Genomic DNA, 7,345 nt, shown 5'->3' with positions numbered 1-7,345 from the left:
GCTCATAACCATCCATAACAAGATCTGACGCCCTCTTCTGGAGTGTCTGAAGACAGCTACAGTGTACTTACATATAATAAATAAATAAATAAATCTTTAAAAATAAATAAATAAATAAGAAATAGGGTTGCAGGAGGAACATTTAAGAAATGAATCCTATTGCATGTATCATATAATCATCTCCCAGTCGCTCCTTTCCCACCGGTCCTCTCTTTTGAGGCTCTCTCTCACCAGGACAACCCTGAACTCAAGTCAACCCTGCCTTAGCCTCCCTTTCACTGGGATTACCAGCATGCACTATCATACCCAACTACATTTTTTTTTTTTTAAGTCACAGTTATTAACTATGGCTATTATTTTTAACAGTTTGTCAAATCCTGGGAAGGTGTTAGAACTCAGACTGTTAAGGTTTTTATAATTCCAATTTTATCACTGGAAATCAATGTCAACTGCTCTAGTATTGACAAAACTCACTCCACTCAAGTCCCTTTCAAGAAGGGACACTTAAGTGTCAGATCTAGTCTGTCAGCCAGCCTTGCAGGTAAAAATGCATTTCTATGACACAAGTGGGTGGCATATAGCAACTCAATTCCACAATGCCTCTCCTCATGACAACAATCCCATCCACACAGTGGTGGTGTCATCTCCATACAACGGTGTTGTGAGTTACAGGGTAATCAACCATTTTCTGACTGAATTTGAGGCCCCTCCACAAGAGGGAATTTCTATCAGCACTTTAAGCTTCATCAAGAGCTTGTTGCTGAGAGGGTCAGATCCTCGTGGGTAAGCTACAACTGTTATTTTGCTAATGGACATTACTTGCCCATCAAATGCCCATCTAAACATGTATGCTTATGCCCACAGGTGCTGCCCCCAGCCTGGCAGGAGAAGCATTCTTCTGCAGTGTGTGTCATCATGGGTCTCATTACACAGAGACCCTTCACTGCCCAAAGTGCTATTAACTAAGATGCTGTAGAAGAATGCCCGGTTCTACATGGAACATCTCTATGGCCCACTCAAGGTTCCGAGAGCACCACAGAGAGGTGCAAGAATGCTAAGAGCTGAAGAACACCTGAGAGTTGTGGGTCACTGGCATGCATTCTTGAACTCACAGCAACTGGGACTGGCTGCTCCAGACTATGCCAGCATGCCAACATGAAAGGAATATATAGTCAGTTAATGGCTACTAGGGTAAGAAGAGATAGTGTCTTCATGTTAAGTTGCCCTTGTTCCTGTAAGCAACTCTAATTAAATTCACTAGGTCCCCCACACCCATGGCTAAGATATGAAAGTAGGAGGGAACTTGGGGGAGGGGGATCAGCAGGAGTGGGAAGGTGACAAGAGAGTGCTGTTAATATGATGAATACACTGTGTACACATACAAAAATGTCATAAGGAAACAATTAAAATACATGAAAACTTTAAAAATACATCCATAGACAATACAAATACTTTATTCATGCCTTTCAGTTTTATTAGATTCTTAAAAACTAAAGATATACTCCAGAGCTGAAACTTAACAGTTTCATGCTAGGCTGCCATTGCTCCATCAAGGCCATTCTCAGGTAAGCACACAGAAATCACGGGCTTGCTCTTACGCATCATCACTGCAAAAGTCATGGGAGACACAAAAAGCTTTGCTCATAATTCTTAAGGTCTCAAGACGTCCTTGAAAGGTTCAGAGGGGTACCCCAGGCTCAGCTAACCACAATGGGTAAACTGCTTTCTTAGATTAGAACCTATTTAAGATGGGAGTGGCAACTCTTAAGCCCACCTGTTCTCCAAGTCCATTCTATTTTTATTTCCATTTGACATACCCTGACAATATAGGAAAGGGGACAGAAATCGAGGGCACAATCTAATTGTTTTTAAATTATATTTTGATCACCTTCCCACAGAAGTAATACTCTTTAATGTACGATTATCTTAGTTGCCCAGTGTAAGATGATACTAGCCCTCCACTCCACCCACCCTCCAAAAAAAACCTTTAAGGCGCAAAGTCCTTAAACTTCACATTTAATAACCTCAGAAATACTTGAATGCACGCTAAAGTTAAGAATGACTATGATAAAGAAATCATTCCAATCTACCCCTTCCAGGACACGGAAAGGGAACCACTGCCTTGTCTGTCCAAGAGGAACATCTGTCTTCCTCCCTTTTCGCTTCATCTAGGGAAACTGCTTTTAAAACCTCATTTTTGTGGCGTTTTGCGCTACAAAGGGAGATGAACAGGTGTGGAGAAAACGGCTATCTCTGCACTGTTGAAAAGACATTACAATTCTCCATTTCTTCCTAGAGAAAGACCAAAAAGACTTTCAGCTCTCTTACTAATGGCTTAAGATAAGTGAGAAACGTGCAGAGGTATTGACCCTTTGCAAGAATTCCACAGCCCAGGAGAGGAAACCAGAACCATAGGCAGACTCAAGGGAAAGCAGGTGGCTTGATGACATTACTCTTTTTCAGAAGGTGTTGAAAAATCTAAAGAAAATAGTCCTTGGGCTAAATATGGCGCCTACAGCGGCAGGACATAATCACCAGAAAATAGATTCTGCCCCATTCCATCTTGTAAATCACAGCGCCATCCATGCATAAATTTGGGGGCCGAGGGAGGAGACTTCAACTAACTGCAGAGGCTCGGGATGTCCTCGCAGACGGAGCGGGATTACATAACACAGGGGACCGGCAGGGCAGTCACTCGCTTCCCTCCTCCCGCTCAAAACCAGTGCTCACGCCTCCGCGCGTGGGGGCGGCGGGAACCCCGGGCTCCACCGCTCCGCAGCTGCGGCCCCGCGTGCCCGCGCCTCCGCAACCCCCCCCATCCCCGGTGACCGCCGCCCGCGCCCGCGCCGCCCACTCCTCCGGGACGCTCGCGCCCGGCGTGCCCGTGGACGTCCGCGGTGCGCGGCCGTGGGGGCGCGAGCGCGCGCGGCCCCGCCAGGGGGGCGGGGGCGGCGGGGCATCCCGGGGCCTGGGCCGCCGCCGTCGCCGGGGCGCGCGGCTCCGTGGCCCGGGCGCGCGCACACGCGCGCACACACACACACACACACACACGTGCGCGCAACGCGCCCCACGGCCGCCGCTGCCGTGGGGCCGCGGGGGCGCGCCCGGCCCCTCCCCCAACCCGCGCGCGCGCCCCATCCCCCTCTCATTGTCTCGCTTCGGAACGCCTCGGCCCAGCGAAAAGATAACGGAACCCCCGGGAGAAGGGGGTGGGGAGCGCCGGGGCTCGCTCGCTCACTCACCTCCCGTGGTCGTCGCCGCCGGTAGTCTGACCCGAGGAAGGTGCCGTCGCCTTAAAGGGACCTTGCACCCGGCGCCGGGAGTAGGGGGTGGGAGCAGGGGAGGGGACGGGGGTTCGGGGGGGGGGAGACGGGGAAGAGGGAACCGTTGAAAGCTCCTCTCCCCGAGGGTGAAAGGAAGCCTCCCTCGGGTTCGAGTGATTGGGGTGGATTTTTTTTCCCGAGGGGGGCGGGGGGCCCCGAGGGAGGGGGTGGGGGGGCCAAGGAATGTGGCTCCGTGTACGGGAGCTGGCGCGGGGGAGAGAGACGCCGACTCCCCCCACCGACCCTCTCGCCCCGCGGAGGGATACCTCTCGTCACTTCCGCCCTCCCCTTCTCGTGCTCTTTCAATTGGCTGGCTAGTGCGCCTCGTCATCGCTCATCCTAACCCTCGTCCGGGCTTCTTTTCTAGTCAAGTTTGACTGGGCCTGCAAATAAATAAATAAAGAAAAAGCTTTCATGGAGAAAAGAATAATTAGCCTCACAAACAGTATCCAAATTTTGCTGAGAAAAATGGTACTCCCAAAGAAAATATCTCACAACTTACTTTCTTAGACTTTCCAGACAAATTTGCAGTCTCCCTACTTTCCATTCAAGGTTTATTATCAATTCAAGAGAAAAAACTTCATGCCACAAGCAAGATGGTGAGTTCCAATGGCACCAACAACTGTTGTTGCAACAAAGAGCGAGATAACACGCTACCGTAAGAGACACCTGTCTGAGTAACCTTCTGTGACAGTGTGCCTTGTATAAATGAAATACTTCTTTGGTTTTGAGGTTTTGGTTGGTTGGTTGGTTGGTTTGAAACAGGGCCTTTCTACAGAGCCCTAGCTGTCCTGGAACACACCATATAGGGCAGGCTGGTCTCAAACTCAGAGATCTACCAGCCTCTGCTTCCCAGGTACTGGAAACTAAAGGGATCACCACCACACCTAGCTAAAGAATGATTTTTAAAACCTATTTTTATCATCAAGCCCTTCTGGATTCTGGGGAGAAACCTCGTGCAATTGATTATTAAGGTCATGCTACCGGTGGGAACTGCTTTGAAACCATTGTGAATAGACTCTGCAGAGATCCCCAATCTCAGATTCCATGGCCCCGTTGGATTGGTTCAAGTAAGTTGATTAGTCCATTCAACATTATCTACCACTTTTCATACAAACAAAAACTAACTGTAACTTCTGGTAGCTAAGTTTTCTTCTTCATTGTGTCCTCAGATGATAAAATGCAGTATTTTCCTTGGGTTTTTGAGAATGATCTTTAAGCCATACATTAATACTTGCTCCAAACCAAATTCTTTTTTTTTTTTTTTTTTTTTGGTTTTTCGAGACAGGGTTTCTCTGTATAGCCCTGGCTGTCCTGGAACTCACTTGGTAGACCAGGCTGGCCTCGAACTCAGAAATCTGCCTGCCTCTGCCTCCCGAGTGCTGGGATTAAAGGCCTGCGCCACCAGGCCCGGCTCACCAAACCAAATTCTAAACAAAGGTGCTTGGTACAGGGATGGGTAGACCCAGAGTCATACTTAGTCCTTTGTATATATTCTCTAAACTGCCAGCCAGACACTTTCCTCCAGCAAAAGATAGATATCAAATTACACCACATTTTGTTGACCACAACAACCATAATCACATCCTACTAAAGACATTTGATACACCATGATTTCATCCCATATTTATTGTATATTTTTCATGTTTCAGGCACTGTTCTTGGTGCTAGGAATACTTTAATAAAGTCCCGGGGCTGTAGAGATGCCTCAGTAGATAAGAGCTGTTGTTGCTCCTCTGGGTCATAGTTCAGTTCCCAGCACCCCAAACTCTGCTCATAACTGCCTGTTCCTCCAACTCCAGTGGATAGATACAGTGACCTCTTCTGGCCTGACAGGTGTCTATACTCAAACACACACCCCATAACTCCCTCCCATATACATATAACTAAAACCATAGAAATGATAAATTTAATTTTTAAAATTAAAACATAAAAATATTGAAAAACAAAACCACAGACCCCTGTACATGTGAAACTTACATTCTACCAGGAAAGAAACAACAAATATACTAAAACTCTCCCATCAGTTAATATTAAATATTAAATAGTCCCAAAATTTAGTGGTGTAAAATGATGACTTTCGCATCTCTTGTGATTCAGAAAGGTGGGGGCTGAAGAGATGGCTCATTGGTTAAGAGCACTGACTACTCTTCTGAAGTTCCTGAGTTCAAATCCCAGCAACTACATGGTGGCTCAGAAAGGTGATTGGCTGAGCTCACTTGTTCTGGTTGGTGCTTATTGGTTAGTGATAAAGTTACCTCAAAAGCTTCCACATGTTTGCAAGTTGATCCTATTGGATTGAAACCACAGCTGGGCTGTTGGTCAGAATGTTTCCAAGTGACCTTTGCTCCCTCCAATCAGAAAAGCTACGTTCTGAGATTGGGCCTCTCAAAATGACCAGATAGATTGGTGGCTTCTGAGACCAGGAGGTTTATCTGCTTCTTAGAAATGTAAACTACCAAGTGGTCCATAAATAAATCCGTGCTTTGGCAATGGGCAGGATTCAAGGCTGGAAGTATGGTGCAGTGAATGATGGAGAAATGTCTATTTTATGTGGAGTTGTTGGAGAAAGCCCTGGTAAAGTAATGTGGGCAAAAGTCTGAAAAGAAAGAAGCAGAGTTCAGGGCTTAGTCCTAATGAAAGCAAAACCACTGGAGGATGTCAACCCCTTAAGAGAAATGACCTTTTGCTTTTAAAGAACTCTCCAGATGTGTGTGGAAGGGGTTGGGTAACTAGTAAGAGAAAAGGCAGCCACAGGGAGGGAGTCAAGTTAGGATATTACTACTTCACATTTGACACTTTCGACTCATGATAGCAAACAAAATCAAGTGAGTAGTGGCGCTATAACTTCCATAAAGAAAAAAAATGGAAGAACACCATGCTGAATGTAAAAAATGGGAGCTTCCCTAAGCCTGGAGGCAGCTGGAGGAATGGGTGGGCAGGGGAAAGGGATGAGCAGGCATGGAGTAGAACCCCACAGTACTCAGGACTGATGAGTGGTTCAGTGATGGAGAGCTGGTGGGGAAAGGAATGTTGTAACAAGAGTAAGCTGTAAAATACTAATTCAAGGCACTAGAACGGTGTTTCTAAAGGGACTATACAAGTGCTAGACATGGCGGCACATACTTGCAATCCTAGTACTTAGGAGGTAAAGGCGGAATGACCAAAGGTTTAAGATCACCCTCAGCATATAGTGACTTGAGGCCAGGCTGGGGAAACGAAAGAAAACAAAACTTTACCGTTGGGGTGAGCCACAAATATTGTACTTTCTGGCTATGGAAAAGAATATTTTTGTGTTCTCTATAATTATTTGGAGCCGGCAATGGACGATGCTGGGTTAATATGTAAATGTCTCTTCCCCTGCAGCCCTTAAAAATGAGACAAGCTATCACAAGCTTCCCCAGTCTACTAGCGGAGTAAGGATTGTGGGTTTTTGCATCATAAAGAGCTGGCCACTAGAGGTAGTACCTGTGGAACTTCCTGGAAGGCAGAGAGAAAGAGAAAGATGGAGGCAAAAAGGAGACTTAAGGAGCTGAAGCAGGCACTGAGACGCACATGGAGAGACATCTGGATAAGTTAGTAGCTAGCCGACAGACCACCCCAGCAAAAGGTCAACAGCTTTAAACTATATAGCAGTCTCTGTGTACTAGTTAAACCTCGAGTGGGATCTCCAAAGCTCTGCAATTCCTTATAGTCCATATTATCCCTGTACTAGAGGGAATGCCCACATTAATGTGGACAGTGCTGAGACGTTTGGCATCCTCAATGTATGGGTCTCCAGAATGAAGAAGGCTGATAGCTGTGGTCTCTTTAGAGCCTTCTTGATAATGATGGGAATGAAAGCAAGAGAGCAAGTCCTTAGAAACCTGCATCAAGTCACAGGTGCCTCTGAAGCACATTGAAAAGGGGTCTGGGTGACCATGCAGTTTGACTTATTGAAAAAAAAATCAGACTCTAGTAGTAATACCCCCACCCCCGGAGAGGGGACTACTTTAACGTTAGAAATGTTGGGTTTCAGACCG

General features: G+C 46.6%; 1 protein-coding gene across 6 annotated transcripts in view; it reads right to left on the bottom strand.

Moving 5' to 3' along the window:
* Positions 1-3,562, bottom strand: part of Pogz (pogo transposable element derived with ZNF domain) — a 46,905-nt gene extending 43,343 nt beyond the window's left edge. For 5 of the 6 annotated variants that reach the window (XM_021195336.2, XM_029537293.1, XM_029537292.1 and 2 more), the window contains exon 1: positions 3,243-3,358. The gene's annotated coding sequence lies outside the window, so the exon portion shown is untranslated. Of the gene's footprint in view, positions 1-3,242 lie in introns of all 6 variants that reach the window. The other variant, XM_021195335.2, reaches the window with a different exon arrangement.
* Positions 3,563-7,345: the final 3,783 nt, after the last annotated feature.

This window comes from Mus pahari, chromosome 4 (genome assembly GCF_900095145.1).
Source record: "Mus pahari chromosome 4, PAHARI_EIJ_v1.1, whole genome shotgun sequence".
In the NCBI taxonomy this organism is placed as follows: Eukaryota; Metazoa; Chordata; class Mammalia; order Rodentia; family Muridae; genus Mus; species Mus pahari.
This window is presented reverse-complemented; position numbering and strand designations above follow the sequence as displayed.